At 38.9% G+C, this 23,219-nt stretch overlaps 1 protein-coding gene across 1 annotated transcript in view; it reads left to right on the top strand.

Annotated features, from left to right (window-relative positions):
* Positions 1-1,752: 1,752 nt before the first annotated feature.
* Positions 1,753-23,219, top strand: part of PHF21A (PHD finger protein 21A) — a 164,426-nt gene continuing 142,959 nt past the window's right edge. The window contains exon 1 of the mRNA XM_080930787.1: positions 1,753-1,872. The gene's annotated coding sequence lies outside the window, so the exon portion shown is untranslated. The remainder of the gene's footprint in view (positions 1,873-23,219) is intronic.

Consider the following 23,219-nt stretch of genomic DNA (forward strand, 5'->3'; position numbering starts at 1 on the left):
TTTCTCTCTCCCGCTCTCTCTTTTTTCCCCCTACCTCCTTTTCCTCCCTTGACCACGCTCGCAATGGTGGGTAGCTGCAAGGTGGCCCTGGCAGGGGAGGGGTTTGTGTGGACACGGGGGCACCGGGCGAGAGAGGTCTCCTTTCAACTTTGTGGCTTGCACCCCGGGAGGAGGCCACATGCCGATTGTGGGGTGTAGCTGTGCCGGGAGTGATTTCTAAGTAGTTGAGTTGTTGAGCCGAGGGCGCGATGGCTAGTGGTGGCAGGTTTTGTTTTCGTGGGTGAATCCGGTGTCATCATATTCCGGTCAGATGTTGAAATATTCTTTGTTTAGGTCTTGAAGTAGAGGATCTCCCTCTGCACGTCCACATTGTGTTGTTTTTAAATGATGTCTCCGGGAGTATGGATTTCTAGAATCACAAATGTGATTTTAAGATCTCGGCATGTGTGGGCCTCAGCACTGGCCTTGACAGTGAACTTTATGGCTGTGCTTTTGGACTTCTAAGATTTTATCCCATACATAGCTGGGATGCTAGTTATACTTTTTCTTAATGGTAGATATCAGGAATGTAGTCTTGAGCGGAGGAAGTTAGAGAGGGAAGGGCATTTAGTTATTAATAATTGATAGCTGAATGTTAGAATCAGATTCATTTGGGCTGGTTGAAGGTTTTGGTTGTTTTTTTTTTTTTTCTCCCTTTTTTCTTTAAAGCCTTCCTGCACTCTAGGAAGCCTTTTGGCAGGCGTTCTTTATGGTGGTTCTGGGGCACGGAGGGGGTGGGTATCACCTTTTAGAGAGATCTTCTGCATCATCTGTAGCTGTATTGAAGGCCTGTTCAGGAGACTGAGATTGAGGCTAAGACGTGTAAGGCGACTTTTCAGAAAAGTGTTTGCTACTTGTCTACATTTCCTGTTTCGTCACATTTGGGCAGTAGAAATAAATAGGTCAGCGCGCTCCTATTGGTTTTTGATGGTTAGCTCCCCCTCCTCAAAGTTTTACCATCTACTTGGTTTACAACCTTGTAGGAAAGCATTACTGGTTTTTCCCTGGGGATACTGGTACTTATTTTAATGTCGGTAAGTTCCTTGCTATTTTCTTCTGTCTTCACTTATATATGGAATCTGTTGTGAGCTTAACATTAGCTTACTGAGGGCCTTTTTAAATGTCTAAGAAGACATCTTGAAATCTCAGGACATGTTTTGATGGCAAAGAGGACTTTTTTGAATGTAGCAATGCTCATGTTTATTAAGACTTTCAGTAGTCAGCACTTGAGTACGTACAGCTATCCTGAAGTGGAGAATGTAGGAATAGTGCAGAAAATCCTCAAAGCACAAACATCTGAGTAACATGTTAAAACTATCTCAGGCTTTTCCTTTTACTTGAGACTTGATTTGGGTAACTCAATATGTTCATTTTGACTGGCGTCACTTGGTTGCCTGTTACAGAAAGTCTTTCTTTTTTCTTTATGTACTATTGTAGCCATTTTTAACTTAAGTTTTTTGGACAGCCTTCTCAAAGGTTTAAGGTGGTCAAACTTTGGACGCAGGCAGACCCTTATGGACCTGGAAGAATAGTAAATACATTTCGAAGACACGTGCCTGGGCCATACTTTGTTTTGAAGGTATAAAAGTGATGGATGGGACACCGTTTCCTTTGGTTTTCAATGGCCCACCCTTTTTCCTGTTCAATTATCTGGAAGGAGCTGCTTCAGAAACTCTTCTGTTTACAAGAAGATCTCTAACAATATCCAGCAGGAGGTGCTACAACAAATTAAAGGGGAGCTCTTAATTTTGAGGGTCTTACTGAAGTTCTCTTCTTATTGAAGTTCTCTTAGATCAGCTAAGCAACAGGAGTAACGTTCCAGGAAGATTTTGAGTAAGTCTTTTCTAAAATACTATTAATAAGTCACCTTTGCTATTTGAAATCTGCTTTGTACCTGCTTATGTTACTATGCAGAATAAGGTTGTCATTGTGGATGCTGGGTTAGGGATAAAGACTGTTAGGATTATTTTCCTTCAAAGGGGAGCTAGTTTGATATTGATAAGTGGAATATTGAACATAATTTGAAAAAATTCTTTGAAGTTGCAATAAACAAAAATAAGAGGCATGATGTGGGGCTTTAGCTCTTGTAAGCATTAATAAAAATAAGGTAGACAGACATTTTTGGAAAAAGGAATATTGTTTGGGGGGATGTCTTGGATTTGTCTCCCTCTCCTTGAATCTATAGACTGCGGTTTTAATCTAGATGCCTTCTTAGGCTTTCAGCTTTATAGATACAGTTGCTATACTCAAGTTGGCCCTCAAAGACTGATTTTTGAACTATATGTAAAATTAAGTGGAGTGCTCTGTAATTCTAGTAAATTTAGGAAGGAGGTACTCCGAACCTCAGTGGCAGTCTGGTCTGCACCCTAAGATCTTGTCTTAAGAAAAAGAAACAAACTTGAAGGAAAGTGATACCTGTTGGTCTACATCTTTGTTGGTGTGTCCATTAGTAACTTTTAGTGATGACTATAAAGAGGAAGGTAACTACTTGAACATTTTCAAGGCATCTCTAGTAGTCTTGAAGTTCTCAGTGTTAGATGAATTGATTTGAGTCAAAATAAACTGTTATTGTTTGTAAAGTATTGTGTCAACGTTTTGAAAACTTAGAACCACATAGAAAATTTGATGAACCTGCTTTGGATTTTGTAGATGTAGTACTGTGTGGTTTGTTTTTGTTTTTGCTTTTGAGTTAGATTGTATTAGGTTGTACTTGTGAAATTTCTTTGTAAATTGCCAGAAACCAAGTAGACATTGTTGATAAGATATATAACAGAGTAAAACACCAACAAAGTTTTGCTTTAAAATGTTAAATTCTTCCATATCAATTAGGAAACCAATGCATTAGAAGTGTATGTTGAACACTAAGAATTTAAATACTGCCTGCCCTGGTTACTCTGAGTCTCTTTGTTACAGTTTTGAAGTTTTTGTGAAGGAAAAAAAATGTTGCTAAGCAGTTTTCCATAATTTAAAAAAATCAAGTTTTGCTTTTGAAGATAGTGTAAAACATATGCCCCCATATTAAAAGTTGTCTTCCTTTCTCTCGTGTTTGGAAGCAGTTGACTTTAGTGAATGTTTAAGTTCCTGGATTCTTCTGTACACTTGTATTAATACCCAGAGTAACAGATGTGTGCACTAACATCTTGACTCTGCTCACTCTGAAGAAGGCTCCCTGACAAAAGCTTGCTAGTTTGTTTCATAATGAAATGTATATTGTTATACATTCATGTTAGACAAATATCTACATTATTTTTGTTTTCTCCTTTTAGAGAGCTGTGTGAGGAAATGACTCAATTCTAGAGGCTCACATACTATAAGAGTCAGCATGAACACGTGCACACAATTTTCCTGATAAACTCTGCCTGCAAATTTAGAATGGTCAAACTAATAAGATAAATAGTTAATTGGCAGTCCTTGCGTTTAGGAATATAGTATTGTAAATTTTATATATAAAAAAAACTGTTCTTCATGAAATAGCCTGAAGTTAGAAAGTAAATATATAAACTTGCTCTTAGGAAGGGCAAGAAAAGCATTAAGCTGTTGAGATAAGAAGGAAACCTCTCATGATGTTGGTAACTTTTTATGCCACAGTGAACACCAAGCTTATTTATTTATTTATTAGGTGAAGAGATACAGAAGTTAAGGTTACACCAATATGTTTTAATTTTTTTTTGTACTTAGTATTTTACTGCTAAAGGCTTTTATGTTATCATTCAGAAGGAAAATGGAAGAGATTATTAAAGTTTAGGTTTCTGACCTTCACTAGAATTTCTTTGTGTCTATTAAGATAGAGGAAGCATTTGAACTTCAAATTGTTTTGTGCTGGGTTTAATGCTGACTTCTCTAGAGCTGTTGCTCGTGGATTTACATGTGCACCTAGGTTGTCTTTAGAAGCATACAATATGTTCTGATCACATTAACCTTACCAGGTGTGTATTTTCTATGCTTTGGGATTTATTTTTAAGTGGTGGTACGTTAATATGACATCAAACTTTTATTTTCTTTTTTCTTTTTTTTGTCCCACCCCCACCCCCATGAGTGGGGGCTGAATTCAGGGCTTTGCTTTTACTAGTCAAGTGCTCTACTACTGAGCTGAATCCCCAAACCCAATTATTTCTTTTAAAAATGATTTATTATTATCTTATGTGTATGTATGAGTGGCTGCATGTATGTCTGTACCATGTGCATGCCTGGTGCTAAGGAGTCCCTAACAGGTGTCAGGTCCACTGGTGCTACAGTTATCTTCGGGTATGTGAGGTGCCTTGTTCTGAACCCAGATACTATGGAAGCACAGTAGTGCTCTTACCACTGGGCCATCCTCCCCCCAGATAATTATTCCTAAAGAGCATATTTTGCTTTGTTTGCTCCCATATATATACAGCTATGCTTTTTATAGACTTTTGCATCATTCGTATCTGTGTATTAAATCTTTGCATAGTTAAATCATGCTGCAATAGTCTTCTTTTTTAATTAAAATTTTTTTTTTTTTTGAGATGAGGTCTTGCTATAGAGCCCAGGTTGGCCTAGAATTTGTGGTAATCCTCCAGGTTCAGATTCTCAAGTGCTGGGTTTGCAGGCACAAATTACCATGCTTATCTTGGGATAGACTTTGAAGAGCAACTTTGTGCCTCATGGGGCACCTGATGGTGGTGAATCTTCCCTTGTAGAGACTGAGGTTCATTCACCCCAGGTGCTTTGCTGGAGTAGAGTTCATTCACGGGCTCTGGAGAGCTCTGAATCCGTCCCCTTGACTCTCCCAGCCCTCAAGTCCCTCTCCTCTATTAAGAGTCCATATACAGTCTCAGGAAATTCTTTGTTTCCTTTATTTTGGGATGCACTAAGGCAATCTTTTCTGCTTTTTAATGAAGAAAATATCAAACCAGTTATATGGAGATTATAAGGGTTGGGACCTAATAGTTTTACTTTGACTCTTTGGGCCTAAGGGAAAAGCTTAACCCAGTCACAGAGGCCAAAAAGATGGATTTTGTTTTATTGTTTTGGCTGCACTGAAAATACAAACTGTCAGTGCTTGAGGAGCAGGAACAACAGAAAGGAATTGATTTTTTTTCCTGCTGCAGATCCAAGTGTTGTTAACCATGTGCATTTCTAAAGTGGCAAGCTTACAAATCAGACAGCACTTGATTTTTCTCCCTTGACAGAGCACTGAACTCTTCTTTTTAACATTTAAGTAAGTACCCTAAACTTCAGGGTAATGACAATAATTTTATGATAAGAGTGGTTGATAGTAACCATGGCAACTGCTGTTTCTGGCCTTATGGACAGTTGTGTTGTATTGATGAAGCTTCAGATACTTCAGTAGCCTGTCACTTTTATGATGAAACGTGTTAGCACATGCTGCAGGTGACTTTTAGCTGGATTGTGTTAATCTGTGTGCCAGCTTATCTCTCCTTGTTAGGAGTTTCTTGGACAGTATTCCACAGCATGTTTGTGAAGGCGCTGTTGCCTGAAAATAACCCACCACCTGCGGCAGGCCTCCTGATGCACACTGTAGCCTCTTTCCAGAGTTTTAGAGACAAGAGGGCTGTCAGAAGGAGTTGTATGTATAAACTACAGTTCAGATTTGTCAGCTTTGGCTTGGCAGTGTTGTTAGTAGCTTACAAAAACTTTTGTAAGTTTGAAAGAAGTCTGTGAGTGAGAGAATTAGGCCTACAGTTGGAATATTTTTTTCCTAAGAGTTCTTTCCAGAAGTGTGTGTATATAGAGTTAGGGGTGATGAGAGATGGGCATAAATGCAAAGGAAGGGCTTGACAAGAGAAGAAGGTGTTTCGTTGTGTGTGTGTGCATATTACTGTAAGAACATATTTTCTATTGAGCAACTCCAGAGTATAGCAAATGCTTGGTTGTAGAATTTTTCAATTAAAATTATTAAAAAATATATTTAGAGTAATTATTAAAGGAGGCACAGTACAATATTATCATCTTTGTGGAAAAATGATAAAAATGTTGCAACTCATCTAAAGAAACTCACTTTAAAAAGTATAAAATTCCATTTCTATCATATCGATTATTTTTAAAGCATTTTGTTCTTATATAAGGTTTGTCTAGTGGAAAAATTAATGCTAATTGATACTTTTTCTAATATATGCTAGAGAAGCAATACCAGAGCAGAGAACAAACAAATTTGATCTGAATTTGGTTAGACTCTGAAAATAAGACCTAATCAGATGTACTCACAGTTCAGACTTTCTGAAACTTGCTGTAAAAAGCTGGTTTATTTACTACAAGTCCCAGGGTGCACTGCAGCTTCTTAACTTCAGATAAGAGCATTGCATGCTGGGACATGTAGTTGGTTGAAATAGCATGAAGAACTCCTTTTCTTGTCTACTCCATTTTATAAATAGGTCTCTAAGAACTTTATTTTTTTTAAGTTACATTAATAAAATCATACTGTTTCTAAAATTCTAAAGTGAGACTTTATAAACAGCTCAGTATTCTATTTTATCACAGTGCTTTTACTAGCTTTTATAAGATTTTAAATGCAACCTAACATTCAAAACTTACTTTGGCAATTGTAAGTAGTTTCTGTGCATGTGGTAGAATAGATTGTTTTACAAGTCTGGTATCATTGTTTTCTAGTGAGGGCAGTAGACGCTGTTTTGTCAAGCCTGACACATGCTATTCATTTTGCCCCCAGTTGGAAGAGTTATTCAGCGGTTACTTATTTATTTATTTAATTTTGTTTTTGAGACAGGTCTTTTCTGTGTAGCTTTGACAATCTTGGATCTTGCTCTGTAGATCAGGCTGGCACTGAGCTTAGAGATCCACCTGCCTTTGCCTTCCAAGTGCTGGAATTAACGCTGTATACACTACCACCCAACTTGGGCAGGGAACTTTTTATTTCAGTCTTTAAATTTAGAGTTTTGTGATGCTTTTTGAATAATTGGTCAGTATTGTCTAACTGAGAGAAAAATTCCTGAAAATCAGTGGTTCAATGTAATTGAACTATTTCATGTCATTTGTTTTTGAGACAAAGTTCATTGTGTTGTTTATGATGGACTTGAATTCACAGACTTATGCTTCATCCCCCAACCCCCACCCCTCTTGGTTTGTTGTTTTGTTTGTTTGTTGCCTTTTGTTTTTTTGAGAGGCTCTCACTGTAGCTCTGCCCTCTGTATCTTGCGCTGCTGTCCCTGCTCTGGAAGGGCTGGTTTTGCCCCTGCTCCTGTACACTGAGCACTAGGAGATGCAGCCTGAAAGGGAGAGAAGAAAGGGATGATTCTTAAGTAGTTTAGATTTTTACTTATGAAATTTCAAAACTTTGAGCTTTATTAACTCCTGTAGGGCGGTTGCAGGATTGAGTGTAGAAGGCCCTTACTTAGCTTAGCACTTGGTATGTAAATGAGGCTAGTAAATACTATATTTATTTAAAACAGTTCTGCACCTTTTAACTCCTTTTCATGTTGTAGTTCAGTTAGAAGTCCAGGTGATTTTGAAAGTCTTTGCCTGGAGATTTGGCTTATGGTAATGATGTGACTTAGAATGAATGCTGTACATTAAAGTGTCTGTGTATCTCAGTTTCTACCCAAATGACACGTGACCCAAATTGGACAAATCCTCCAGAGGCAGAATGTTGGCCGGACATGGTTGTACCTGCTCAGTGCTGTTCTGTACTGCAGTGTTTCATTGACTTCAGGAAGTTTAAAAGATGAAGACAGTTCCTTTGTCAGTAATGTTTGAACTGTTTGGATATCCAAATAGCTGATTAGTAAAAGTAAGATTGTGCAGAAATGCTCTTGGTGTCCTGGTGAGTGTGACCTTGGGAAAACCCTCCGACTTCAAGGGACTGGTGGGGAGGGGCCACCCCCCAAATGTCATTCACTTCTGGGTTGTATTTAGTACATAGGTTCAAAAGAATTTACATTTTAAGTATTTACATTTTAGTTGTTTGAGATGAGAAAGGGCTGTTTGAGGTGGAAAAGGGATACTTAGGAATATTGAAAAGTATAAACATAAATTCCAGTGTATGTTGCATGCCTTAGTTGGAATGTGGAAAAGTTAGATAATTGTCTTTCTATCTGCTTAACTGGTATCATCTGTTAGCATGAACTTCTTGGACGTTGTCATAGACTGCTAAACTACTTACTGAAACTATTTCTTGGTGGCCAGGTACTTTGCCCTCATATATCTTTTTGAAGTATCAGAAATGTATAGAATCAGGTTAGATATGCTTTTGCATTGTAAATTGTTTTGTTTCTTTCCTATTAATTTTGTTTTCAAGTTAATATTAAAGTAGATAAATTCAGCAGTTATAAAGAATTGGATACAAAAGACTAGCAATAAGGAGGAAAATGTCCTTTGGTATTCATGGGCTACTAAAGAAAATAATTATGCTTGTGTGAAGTCTCCTGTAAATTTTACTGACAAGTCTGTTCAAGTAATTCCCAAAACACTACTGAAAATCAGGAGAACAAAGCTGGTTTGTTACTTGTCTTCACTCTAGAATATTTAGATACACTTAAATTGTTGGATAGTTTTTCTTCTTTTCATGAAGTTTCTCATGTCATATGTTACATATGTGTGTCATATAAGTCATATCTTGGGAAATTCAATCTTGTTTTGAGTTTAGTTTTCCCAGTGGAAAATAAGTAAGAGCTTGCTGTTAAAAGAAGTAGACGAGATAATATTTATAAATGTACTTTATAGACTAACATAGTATATGTGAATTGAATTTGTATTTAGAAGTATCTGTCATGTTAATATTATTATAATCTAATATAAAAAGGAAAAAGAATATTATAATGTTTTAAGTGTCTGAGTTAGAGTGGATATGGACCAGAAATTAGTGATCCTCTGTGCTTACAACAGATGAGTTTAAGGCTTTTTAATTAATTAATTAACTTTATTTATGTTGTAAGGGTAAGCGCCAGCATGTTTCTGTGTGTAGCACATGCCTGCTGTGTACCTGGAGCTCAGGGAAGCATTGGCTTTGGTGGAGTTGGAGTTACAGGCACTTGTGAGCTGTCTGATGGAAGTGTTGGGAACTGAACCGGAAATTTCTGCAAGAGCAGCCAGTGCTTGTAACCACCGAGCCACCTCTAAGGTCCAACTAGACTTTTTTCTTTTTTCTTTTTTTTGTGAGAGACAGTCTTGCTGTGTAGCCCAGGCTGGCCTGGGACTTCTGCCTCAGCTGCTTGAGTATTATTATAGTTGTATACCACTGTACCTGTTTTCTGAGTGTATAGACACAATTTATAGCTTGTTCTTGATAATAGATACTGGCACGTCTGCGTATACATTGTAATATATGATATGTAAGATATGATAAATGTATCAGTGGATTGTAATATTTTAATTTCGGACATTATGTTGAAAATGTTTTTATATGTTGCTAACAAGTGTTCAGCAATGTATGTTGCTGAGTTGTCTTTTAATATTAGGTTATCATTGACTGTGTATACAGTACTAACAAGCTTTTATACATGGGTATTGTGTTTAATTTTAGTTATCAGAAATATATGAGAACTTGCTGTAATTATCCTGCCTCCATTTTACAAGTGTGGAAGTAGCAGTTTTCCTTGGAGTCAGGTGGATGGCAAATGCTGCAGCTTAAGCCCAGGTCCCTGTTTCAACCCTGAGCCCTGTTCTGAAGTATGGAGAATGATGTTTAAACTTTGTATTTTCCATAGAAACGTAGGAAAAGAGTCTCTAAAGAAGTTTGTAATGTACTGACGTGGCCCCTGCAACTCTGGGTCATTCTGAGACTGTTTTGTGGTGGTGGCTGAGTAGTGGAGTCTAGAACGCACTGGGTGGAGGGAGCAGCTCCTGTTTCATAGTTGATCAGGGTGCTAGCAGTAGGTACTTAGTATGGGCTTTAAAGGGGTTTTTGGTACACACAAATTGTTTACATGTACCATTTCAGTCTCTATGTAACTTGTGGACATTTTAGAGCAGTAGTTAAGTATCCTGTTTTTGAGGAAATACTATAAAAACAAGCTCACAAAGTCATTATTAGCTCAGGATGTGAGTGGAGAGAGTAGAAGTTAAAGTTTCCTAGTTGTTGTTTCTTGTGCATTTGCATGTGTATATGTGCAAGTCATCAAAGACTTGGTGCAATTACAGAATAATAATACACTTTTGAAGTTTCCTTTTTTTCAGAAAGGTGGCCATATAAAAACCTGTTTGTTTTTTAAAATAAGGTTCAAGTAGAGAGTAGGAGTGGGGTTGGGAGAAATGGGTAAGACTTAAATGTTCGTATTAGATTACAAACCTAAAGTCCCAGGTCTGACTGTTTCCCAAGGGCAAAAAGTATCCTAAGTGGTTTATTTGCAGCCACCATTACTTTAAAAACCTTTTTAAAAACTCCAAGTGACAGTGTTGTTTTCTGGACTGTATTTAGAAGATTCTACGAAAATTAAACTCTGTAGTTTATTAGAGATAGCAATTGTACTTTCGACGAACCTTTCACTGTTGTTCCTGTCAAGCTGCTGCTCTCTGTTCAAGCTTCCTTAATACCTACAGAGTAAGGGTTTACGACCAAGATGGCGGTCAGCCTTGCAACAATGAACCTCTTGAGCTTAGTGGGCAGAAAGATGCTGCCTGGAGTTTGTCTGGTGCTTCTGTCTGCATTGGAGTAGTGTTCTGCATATTCCCACTCTGTCACTGGTGCCCATTCACTTTGCCACCAAATGCCATGTTGAAAATATCACTAATCTTGTAAGGAATTTTTTTTTCTTTACAACTTTATTAAATAAAAAACAGAGATACATGTACAAATTATTAAAAGCATTTTAGCGTAAATATATATGAATATATTTTTGTCAGTACTTGATTTTTTTTAAAGGTTTGATAGTATGCATTGAAATCCCACTATTTACAAAGATCATAAAGTATATGTAAAACAAAATGTAACATGGAAATAGTCAAAGTTTGCTTGGTGTGTAAAGATTAAACATAATGATTTTTAACTACCAAAAATTGCCACAAGGCTATCTTCTTAGCTCTTGAATTATTAATGATTTAAGGTCTAGGTGTACCCCACTCTGAGAGGGTACTATACACTTACAGGTTTTTTTGTTTTGTTTTGTTTTTCCTAAGAAGGACTGAGGCTTCCACTTCTTGGCCTTTCTTTTTTTCTTTTGTTTCTTTCTTTCTTTCTTTTTTTTTTTTAGCTTCATATGGTCTGTGAGTTGTTTCTTGGGTATTCAGCACTTTCTGAAGCTATTATCCAATTATCAGTGACTGCATATTGTGTCTGTTCTTTTGTGATTGGGTTACCTTACTCAGGATGATATTTAAGGAATTTTTTTAGGTGAATGATTTCAGTGGTTTTGTTTGGCTATTCTGGTTTGAGTGTTTTAGTGTTTTAGCTTGTTGTTAAGGTTATTTGTTGTAATTCATCTTAGTAATTTCTACATTGAACATTTTATTACATGGCAATAAGTTTTTCATTGTAGTACTTCTTCTTCTTCTTCTTTTAAAAGAAGCCTTCTAACCCTGGACGTCCACTCTGACCTCAGCCGCTTTGCGCTTCTTCAGACCTACACTGGTGAAATGGTGAAGTCTTATCTTGAGTCATATGGGATATAACAAGGTGTCAGAGTTTTGTGTTTTGCTTTTTGGTTTGTTTGTTTGTTTGTTTTCAAGACAGGGTTTCTCTGTGTAGCTCTGGCTGTCCTGGAACTCACTCTGTATATCAGGCTGACTTCACTTGCCTCTGCCTCCCAAGTGCTGGGATTAAAGACATATGCCACCACCTTGCTGGGGTGTCAGAGTTTTGGTGAGCAAAGTTAAGAGTGTTTCTCTTTGGTAGTATTATTCATAAATATGCGTTCATTTTGAGTGGATCAGACCATGCCTGAGAATACTTTCTTCTTCCTCATAATAGTCGGGAAGGAAGTCTTACTGGTTATGAGACTGAGGCAAATGCAAGAATCCAAGTTAGTTAATGCAGAACCTAATTTCCTAATGAATACTTTTAAAATTCTGTTCTATGTCTTCTTGACCCATGGTCTCTGCCCTTTTTAAAATCATGGCTTCTAGCAAATGTATAATAATCTGAACTAGTATTTTATATCTTCTATTAAACATATAGGCACATTGAAATTTTAAAAGGCTGAGATTTAAAGTGCCCAGTTGGTAGGGGGTGAGGGTGGGGTGGGCTTTCTGGGGGCACACACCCACTCGGATACGTCTGCTCTGTACAGGCCATCTTCCTGCAAAAGAGATCTAGCCATGGGAAAGCTGGGAGACAGTTGTGACAAGGTGTGGGCTTTACATCTCAGTGATCTTTTGCAGCTCTCTCTCTAGTTTTAAAGAATCAGCCTTTCTTTCTTGTGAGAAGCTGAAAGATTGAGTGTGAAGGCCTTGAGGGGTGAGCATAAAAGACAGAGATATAAGCCTTATTTGTTTTCATGCCAGCGGACCAGAGGGAGGGAAAGGCTAGTTCCCAATCTCATAGAAATGGCAGCGCCTTTTTCCTGTTGCTGTTAGGCAGTTTATAGAACGCAAGATAGCTTGGTAAGCGTCTTCTCTGTGCTTGATGTGACGTAACTTTGTAGAGTATGCGGCATGCATGTTAAGTATAGGTGGTTGTATTTGGCTCGCTGCTGCCGCATTTTTGAGGATGTCTTAGGAAGCAATTATCACAAGCTACGGAGGATAACGTGCAAATCATTGAAATCAGCATTCCACCAGGACCAAACTTTGAAACTTGGATGGTTCTGTTTAGTATTTGTTTACCTCTTCCCCCACCCCCAACACTTCAGAGCAGAATTTTTTCAAAAAGGAACAGATGCTGTTAACTTATCAGGACTTGATACTAAAAAGCCCACAAAAATCTCCGTGCTGTTTATTTTCTTTATTTAATCTATATGCAAAGCGTTTTGTAATTATTGCTGTTAGAAGGCTTTAAGCTGATGGTGCCTTCCCACCCTTGCTGTGCTCAGGAGACAGATTAGGAATGCCAATTCCACAACTTGGTGTAAAGAAATGATGACCACCGAAATAAAACAGTTCGGATGAAAAGCAAACCAGATAGAAACGCACAATGAAAATATCTTTTAGTAAAATGTTAGCATGCAGTACTTGGAGCAGATGCCACATTAATTCAAAAGAGAGCCCAGAAAATGTGGCAACTTTATGATGTCAATGGAGGGAGCCGAGGTGGCTCTTGTATTCACTACGTGAAGCTCTTGGCACTGCCGGGTCCTGTCCTGTGCTGCTTGGCGTTTTCTCTAGGTATTAAGTGTTAATGCACAAATTCTAAATTCATGCTATACCCTTTACTTGTGTAATTAAATGCATTGTTGTGTATTTAGGTGTTAGGGTAAGGAGCCCAATAACTTACACAGCAGTAGTTTTTTTTAAAGGAAATCTAGGTATCTATATCAAGATATTTAGAATCTGAGGCACAAAATTGACTTTTCTCTGCCTCTTCCAGTCACTTTCATCATGAATTTGTCTAAAAATTGAGTCTTTCAAAGAAGCCTAGTTCTTTTCAGATGTAGGATTTGGACAGGTTACAAAATTATGAGATTTTTTTTACATTTATTTTTTTCTCATTTAAATTTATACTTATCTTTGGACATTTGTTAGGATTTTTAAGTGGCCTAGACTCATTCATTCCCTTTGAGTTTTTTGGCTTTTTTGTTTATTTTTTTGTTTGTTTTTTTAATATGGTGTTTGGGAAGGAAGGGGGTGATAGAAGGTACTGTACACACTCAGATGATTCCAGAGTGACACCATTTTATAGAGGATTGCACTGGGACCTCTCTGATCGCCTGACTAGTGTGGGTCTGAGTGGAGAGAGGGGTGCACTGGGGGCTTTTAACCAGATTTACAGTGTGCGGCTTCCTGAGCAGAGCGGTGATCTGTTCGCCGGGGATGAACCATGTGCCACAGAGAAGTCTGGTGCACATGCTTAGAAAGCACTACAACTTCCTTCAGTCAATCCAAGCACAACGTTTGCTCACATGGCGGAAGGGAAAAAGGTTTGCTTTTGTGTAATCCATGGCAGTTCTTCAGCACAGCAGTAGGATGCAGTGGTTATACCCTGTATGCAGCAGGCACGACTCTTGACTGTGTCACGTATTAGCTTTTCACCGTGGCCAGTTCACTTCTGCACCTGCCTTGGTGTCTTCATCTGCAAAGGGTGCAGAAACAACACTCGCCTTCTGAGATTATTTTGAAGAATAAATGAGTGGCTATGAACGAGGCAGGGTCAGTAAACACCAAGTAGTGGCCCACTGTTGTGCTCTGCTTCCCTCTCCTCCCATCTCACGGTGGAGACAGCTGTTGCTTACACATTGGGAAAAACCTGGGCTCAGTGGCTTCCCCTGTTGGAATTTCAGTACAACCACTTAAAAGTTGAATTGCAATTTTGGATTAACCATTTAAACTATCTTTCATAAAGATGTATGTGGTACATGCCACATCCAGACAGTGGTACTGATCAGATGGACAAGTTTCTTTGTGCATGGTACAAGGTAATGATAGCTGCTCCCCGTAGGGTTCACGTGAAGAGACAGTGAGTGTGTCTCAAGATACTCAGAAAATGAGATGAATTATTGTTGTTGGTGCAGTCTAAAAGTTTATGGGAACAGTGTAAATATGCAACAGTTTAACTGAGAAACAGGAGCCCTATCCCCCAGAATGCTCTTTTGAAAAAAAGGATACATCATAAAAATGTTTGTCTAATGAGCTCTTATTTAGGAAGAGTTCTGGGAGAAATAGAAAATACACGAGAATATGTTAATTTTAACTTAATCTTTTAAAAATATTTCTTGAGTATTTTATTAAAACTGGTAGTGCTATAAGCTTCTCCTCTGCCCCTAGCAACCAGAGACCAGCAGCAAGATCATGGTGCAGTCTACAGTGGTCTCAGCATCACTTGGCATCAAGTCAAGAGTAGTCTATTCCAAGGTGCTAATCAGCCAGTCAGTCTGTTAGAGTTGACCAGTTTTGTATTCAGCCCTTAATGTATGCTCAGGAGTAAGGCCTGACAGCTTTGGAGGTCCAATGATGTGAAGGCTACACAGTGCTTTCTAGGAGTGACAGGCATGATCTATCTGCTTTCCCATTTGGGCATTTGCCTTTGTGAGATCCCTTTCATCTGCTATCTGGTCTCACACTACTTGTATTATTTTTCTTTCTACAACTGTCATAAGTTATCTGTGCCAAACCTAGCAACAGGCTGGGAATAGGTGGATCATCAAAAAAACCTACGGTGATTTTCAGAATTAAGGGTTTTTATCTTTGGTGAAGAATTGAGACCTTACTATATTATTAGCATGTCTATGCCTTTCCTCCTCTCTCATCTCCTAGTAATTGAAGAAGGGGAAAAGATTACATATGTGACAGATTTCTATTTAATTGACTTCTGATTTGTATCTGAAACATTTTGATGTTTGACCCTCAGGGATTCAACAAGTGTGTAGTATCTGTAATAGCTCACACAGACACGTGAATATATGTATGATCTCCTTGCCAGCATTTGAGTTAAAGCAACCTAACAGCATCCATCATTGCTATGTTCTTGTTACCCAGCTGTACAGTCTGATGAAGACCTGGTAGGTGAGTCAGAGTGTTTACTATGTTGTTTCTTGTCTCCATTCCTAAAACATTGTTTCTGCTTTCTGAATAAAAATAACAAGTTTGATCTAACAAAGTGCTTTGCTTTTGCCCAACAGGTGTTTTAAACATTCAACAGTATTATAGAGGGTATATAGTTTCTTTCACTAAAAAAAAATTACAGCATTGCTTTAGAGTAAATAAATGGGTAAAGTTTTATAGCTTTAAAATAGCATAAAGTAATTCTTTAAAATGTGTGTGTGTGTGTGTGTGTGTGTGTGTGTGTGCATATATGTGTGTATGCATGCTTTCATGTCATAATATGTGGCAGTCAGAAGAGAGAGTTTGGAGAAGTCACTTCTTTCTCTCTACCATGTTGGTTCTGGGGATTGAACTCAGATTTTCAGGTCTGGTAGCAAAGACCCTTTCTCTCAGAGCCATCTCATGAGCCCTATTTGGTTTTGGGAGAGGTGGATGGGATAGCACCTAGACATGGTACCTCCTAAGGAAGTGCTCTCCCACTGATATCTTATAAAATTTAGGGCCCCACCCATGCTGAGCTAATGCTCTCCCATTGTGCTACACCCCAGCCTCAGAGTGTGTTCTTTACTTCAGCCACATGCACGTGTTTGAAAGGTGTATGCAAGGTGTTTCATGTAGTCGAGTGAAAATTGGGTTATTTTAGAATTGAATTTTATTAGTAAATATACAGTTTAAAAATAGACTCTAAATGTGGTTGATGTTTTCAGAAGTTTTCCCTCCTTAATTTGTAGAGGTTAGTGCCAGTCTGTGTGAGGCGAGCGCCTGCTCTGGCCATTGTAGACTCAGTCCAACGGCTGTGCACAGCAAGGTGGTGCTTGGCTGCCTATATTTCTTCCGTAGTGTTTTCGTATCTCTTTTCCCTATCTACTTCCTCTTGGCTTCCATTGTCTTTGCGCATACCCCCTCCATATTGCACAGGACCCCCCCATCAACTTTATTTCAATTTCTTCTGAAAACAAAATATTGTTGTAATTGGTAGTTTATAAGTAAAGAGCCATTATCACAACCTTAAAGCTTTAGCAGTTTGGGAACTCCATCCTCCAATTCCAGGACCTCTGCTGGGCTTTGCATAAGTAACATAAAATTACTGGCAAAGTAACTGAATATTGGTGAACCATTCTAGGTCTGAACAAAGGGGAAGACTAAAAAAGACCTGAAGGCAGGGCGTGGACACAAGCCTTTGAGAGGCAGAGGCAGGAGAGCTGATAGAGGCCCGGCTGGTTTACATAGAGCTTCCCAGGACAGCAAGGGCTACCTAATGTCAGCAGACAAGCCAACCCAACCCAAAGCAAAAACAAAGACTCCTTACCTCAGAAATTGCTCTATTTTTGGTAGGGAGTGAGGTAGAAGTGTCAGCACAGGGTTGCCACTTAAAAACTAGACTTATATGAATTAGATGGCTCTCTGTAGTGGTAGCAACATAGCAGAGGAAGAAGGAAGAAGACATTTTATAATACCGGGTTTACAACGTTTTTAAACTTATTAATACAGAAATTAAAATTGTTTTGCTTTGTAAAATGCAAAATAGCCTTATGTTACTTTGTTAGTGTATAATGGTAACTTATGGTTCATTAGTCGATAATTGTCAAATGTAGCTAGTAGTTTTTGTTTTTGTTTTGAAACAGTTTCTCTGTGTAGCCATGGCTATCCTGGAATTCCCCTTGGAGACCAGGCTTGGCTTCAAACTCACAGAGATCCTCCTGCTTCTGCCTCCCAAGTGCCGAGATTGAAGACGTGTGCCATCACAACCCAGATTGAATTGTTACCTATATTGTTGAAAAAGTAAAATTTGGAAATTTAATTTTATTATTTTATATGTATGAGGGTTTGTCTATATGTATGTCTGTACACCATTTGTGTGCCTGGTGGCTGGGGAGGCCAGAAAAGAGGATTGGATTCTCTGGGACTGGAGTTGCAGCTGGCTGTGAGCCACCATGTGAGTCTGGGAATTGAACCTGGGCCCTCTGGAAGAGCAGCCAGTGTTCTGAGTCTCTGAACCATCTTTCTAGCTTCTAAAATTTGAAAATTAATTGTGGTTACTCAAGTTAATTATTATGTTGGATGTAAATTCAGTAGCTTTTAAGGTCTATATAAAGGTTTTAAAAATATGTAGATTATTTTATTCTTTGAGAATTTTATACATGCAGACATGTATTTTGTCTTGTTTATTTATTTTTTGAGATACATCTCTGTGTGGTACTGGCTGTCTTGGAATTCACTATTAATATAGACTAGGCGGGCCTGGAACTCAAAAATGTCTACCTCCCTCTGCTTTCTAAGTGTTGGGATTAAAGATGTGTGCTACCACTCTCAGCAGTTGTTCAAATTCCTTTAAAAAGTATTTTAGATTGAGACAAGATGTCATTTACTTTAGGCTGACCTCAAACTAGATATGTATGGTAGGATAACCTTGAACTGGAACTCACAATGTATGCTAGGCTGGCCTCGAACTCACAGAGGTCTGCCTGCTTCTGCTTCCAGAGTGTTGGGATTAAAAGTGTGAACCACCTGACCCAACAGCTTTTGATCTTGCCTCCACATCCGGAGTGTTGGGATTTGTAGGCATGCACTGTCTTGCTAGCTCATGTGTTGCTGGCCATTGAACTAGAACTTCCTGCGTACTGAGCAAGCACTTTACCAATTGAGCTACATCCCCAGAACCTTAGAAATTCTGATAATTAATTTTGAATTTACTCTTACAGATTATATCTTATTTTATGTACATTTGGCTGTGACTCTTGTATTTTACACCTATAATCATCATTTTTAGAGTTTTAGTGTGGGAAACTGTATGGCAGAGTTATAAATCACCCTGTTGCATGTACTTCCTTGTGAGTATTCTCTTTGTATTCAGACTGATTTTGTGTTAAGCATTCTTGTTATATCTTGTAGTTTGCTGAGACAGGAGTTTGGACTGTTTGTTAACCTTAGACCAGGTACCAGTGATGAGGAGAGCTTAGCTATCTGCCCCCGTCTGCTCTTCTCCAGAGTAGTAAGTTGTTCGTGTGCCTCAGTGTGGGACCTATCTATTACTAGTCAGTAAAGGTGATGCTAGCCTTACTGAATTTCTCTTGTTTTATTAGTTTAAATTAGACCCAGAGGGGTAATTATTCCACCCCAATGAAGAAGTCTAGTCAGTGCAAGTTGTGTATTGAAACCCCCATGCAGTGCATGGGAAATGCATCTTTAATGTTATGATGTTGTTTGGCATATTTAGTTTAGTGCAAGGGGTGTACTTGCTTAACAGGATCTTTAATAAGCTCCCTCTACACCAAAGATATACTTTTAAAAATTATACTTAAGGAGACTTTGTAGTATTCCCCAGTAGAGTTCATCTAGAGCAGCAAAAGCCTTCTCAAATAAAACTATTCCTTTAACCGGTATTCATTTAAGTGGGTTTCTCTGTACTTGGTTTCCATGGAAATAGTGAACAGCTAACGTTATTTATAAGGTGGAAGTAAAATAGGGTGCCTAATGGGACCCCATGCTGCTCTGATGAAGAGACTTAGGAAAAAAAATCTATGCTCATGGGATTTTTTTTTTTTAAACAAGGTTAATGGAAACCCTTATTTCAGTCTTCAGTAACAGAACATATTTTTGGTTTTAAAGGCTAGCATTACCATCGAGCAAACAACTTCTTTTGAGGTCGGTATTGCTTTCACTTTCAAGTTTTAGGACTACTTAGCAGGATGGAGGCTGCATGCTTCACACTTCTGTTTCTTGGAGATTTTGTTTCAAAAGTTAAGAGTCCTAGCATATTGTAATAGTTTCAGTTTCTCATCAGCACATCTCAGAGTGCAGAGAGGCCGGTGCTCATTAGTACAGCAGTGGTGGTAGAGCGTCAGTGTGCTGAGGGAACAGTGTTTTAGATGTAAGCTGCACACGAGTCGGATTCGGTCTTTAGAGTCAGGGCTCTGTGTGTTCCTTAGTAGGTGAAAAGGTTCTGAGTTTCTTATTATATATTAGTACACTGTAGCTGTCTTCAGACACACCAGAAGGGGGCATCAGATCTCTTTACAGATAGATGGTTGTGATCCACCATGTGGTTGCTGGGAATTAAACTCAAGACCTCTGGAAGAGCAGTCAGTGTGCTCTTAACCACTGAGCCGTCTCTCCAGCCCAACTCTTTTTTTTTTTTTTTTTTTTTTTTAAAGAAAGTGAATTGTTCCCTCTACCTATTAGCTAAAATAAATGTCTCTTCTTTTAATCTTTAAATTAGCTTTGGGAAAGCCTTTTTTCTGTCATTACTTCAACAAGGCCTGCTCTCAGTTTCCTGTGCCATACCAAAGCCTTGCTTTCTAAAGCTCCATCAACTGAAAGAGCATCATTGCCTTTGTGCCTGTGTTTGTAGGGGGAGGGGAGAAGAGGGGGAGGGGAAGTTGGGGGGGTGGGGAGACAGACATGAATATTTCCATAGCTCATCTTCCCACCTGGTGAGTTCAGCAGCTCTGCATTGTGAGGGAAGCATGGAGGCCCACAGTGAGGTTTAGGTGCTCTATTTTATTTAGTTTGCTTTGGCTGTCCTTGGCAGCTTGGGATCATTATCTGTCTGTGTGAGAATTTCTGATTTTTTTTTGGCTATCAGTACTGCAGGGTTTCTTCCATGTTTAAAAACAGGATTGCAGTATACCTGGGCTCCTCCACAGAGGAGTTCTTGTGTTGTATACATGTTTCTCTCACAGTATTTGAGTTTATTGTGCCTTAATTAAAAAACAAAAACCTTGGTTGCTTAGCCCCGTCCAGTTTATTTTTGTGTCATAAGCTTCCTATCTAGCAAGTCACAGATCCTTCTGCCCATGTTCATACTACTGTGTAACGTTTCCTGTGTCAGTTTTCTCTCTAAATGTTCCTTTCTTCCCTCCTTCCTGCCTTTTGAAATCTGGTGCTTACCAGTGACCTTCCTCAGTGGCTTTTATTTGAGTTGTCGGTGTGCTTTAGAGACAAGAATTTGGGTCTCTTGCCCCAATTCTGAGAGGAGAACTCCCAGGAGTTGTTACAGTTAGTGTGCTAGCAGGGCCTCTGATGTAGCGCTGGGCATTTATCCTCCTCCTTAGTGCTGATGGTCTGCGTTCCAAACTCCCATTAGTGTTAATAGGAGGCACTTGCTTAAGTCCCTGTACACTGAGATAAGCCCAGGCTCTTTTATAATGCCTTGTAGATACCTTTGTTGTTTTTGTTCATAATGACAGGAGTTTTGGTCTTGAGGTTAACTGACTGTTAAGACTGGGTTTGAGTTGTCTTGGGATATGGAATGAATTATTATTGAGTCTGATCTGTAATTAAGTTTTCATTGTGATTAGATTCAAAACATTTATAGCTTGTGAGCTGTAGAAACTTTTGATGATTTTTGTACTTTATATTATGATGAAGCAAGACCTCTTTCTGTTCATTTCTTCTACCACAAAATAAGCGATCGTAACAGTTTTTGTGTGTATTGTAGAAGAACTTTGTAGTCGTCGTCATCATCATCATCGTCACTAATATTTTACTGAGGCGCATTTCTGCACTTGCTCTCTGGCCTCCCGGACTTGAGCCAGCTAGTGTGTTTGATACTTTGCAAGCACATTGACTTTACTGTGCAGTGCTGTGATGCACAGCTCCAGCAGCATTGGTGGGGAGTTAACCACTGTCCACTGTACCTGTCTGTAAATTAGGGATTCTTAGGACTTTCATTCATGTGTATTTAGTCTAATGGAAGATTTAGTTCTTGATTGAAAGTAGTGAGTCTGGAGTGTAGGCTCTGTTTTGTCTCCCATTATCTTTGTGGATTTTTAGTTAGTCATCTAGATTTCTTAGACCTCTGTGCTGTGGAATGAAGGTGTGGCTTGGACCCTCTGAAGTGTTTATTCTGGTTTTAGGCTCTTTGAGGGTACAAAGGCACAAAAGGCAGGGGAAGTGCTGTAAGCTAGGTAGCATTCCCTAACCCAGCTAACCATCGGGTTCTTCTGAGGAACTAGGAAATAAAAAGCCCAAGTATCTGGGCTATAATTTATGTTCTGAACCCTGAACCTTTATTGGAAGGGTCGGTGAATCTATGTATATTAATTTATTTGTGCTTTTGATTTAAGATTGAAAAGTAAAGTACAAGGTATCATCATTTCTACATGTGTGTGCATCTGTGTTTGGGCAAAACTTTGTGCATATGCCCGTGTACCTGAATGCATGCATATTTCTGTTAGGGGCATAAAGTCATACATATTACAAAAACCAGAAGTATGTGGCTAAATTCTAAATAAAGGCAGGGCTTAGAGGACTTCAAAGGTACAGCACTTGCCTAGAACATACAAGTCCCTATATTCTATTTCCAGCACCACAAAAGAAAGAAAAAAATGCTGAGAAAGACGATGGCTATCCTAGAAGTTTAGAGGAGTGGCTAGGGAATGTGGTGACAGGGAAGGCCTCTGCCAACTGTTGAGTCTTCATCTGCGCTCTAGTTTCTGAATGAGATTTGCATGGTTAAAAGATAAAAGACTATTCTTGGTTTAAGAAAGTGTGAGTAAAAGTTTTGGGAGAGGGACAATGACGATTGCAGTTTTAATCTTTATTATATACTCGCTGAAGCTGGGGTAGAGTTCATGCTGTGGGAGTGAGCTAAGGCAGAGCTTGGAGGAGGACAGTGCTGCTGAGTGGGAAACCAAGTGGAAGAACCTGAGTGGGGAGTGCGGCCAGGAAGGCTGAGGTTGCAGCAGTCAGTGCTTTCCTCTGAGCTTTCCGCCGAGCTTCGTGTGGGCCACTGAAGAGTTTGGGTTGAAGGGTAATGATCTGCCTTGAAGTTTGAAAAGCTTCTCTGCTTTTGAGAATAACTTGGCTTGGGGTTGAGATGGGGAGACCAGTGAGCAGGTCAGGACAAAAGCTGTGGTCAAGGAGCTAGTGAGCTGGCCTGGGAAGTAGTAGTGGAGCTGAGAGGAGAGGTCAACACAGGTAGTAGCCTCCTGAAGGTGTGTGATACAGGGCTCACCGTTAGGTTGGCTGTGGCTGGTCTTAGAACTCTGGGTGACTTCCAAGTGTTCCTGCTGGTAGACTGGGGCTGCTGTTATGGAGATGCTAATGACTGAGCTGGAGGCTGGAAGGAAGAGAGTCAGGACTTTAATTTTGTGTCTGTGGAGCTTGAGATACCTGTTTGTCAGGTGTTGAGGGGTGAGCACAGAGGGAGGGGCCTGCAGGATTTTGTGTCAAGTGGAATTCTGCTTTTGTTCTTCTAACCATTTAACTGTGTTTACATTTATTTCAGACTTAATGTACTTTTTGTTGGAAGTTAGGAAAGACAGACAAGAATCTGTAAAACTTGAAACTTTTGTAAAAAACATAGTTATCGAATGACTGTTCAGTGAGGGAAGAGGAAAGACAGTCTTCTAGGTGAGGTGACATTTTAAAGTATCTTCGAATAACAATTATCTGTGCTATTCTAGTCCCCAATCAAAACTTATGATTGTGCACAGGCTATAATCTTAATTGTTGAAAATTTGTAGAGGGGCTTATTAAATTTTAGCCTAATTTAAAACATGGCCAAGTGTTAAAATTTTATCCACAAAATTTTGTTTGTTGTTTAATGTAAATTAGATGCAAAGCTCTCAGATGCTTTACAGAAGTACTTAAGAAGTGGTTATTAATCA

Source organism: Micromys minutus (assembly GCF_963924665.1).
Source record: "Micromys minutus genome assembly, chromosome: 17".
In the NCBI taxonomy this organism is placed as follows: domain Eukaryota; kingdom Metazoa; phylum Chordata; class Mammalia; order Rodentia; family Muridae; genus Micromys; species Micromys minutus.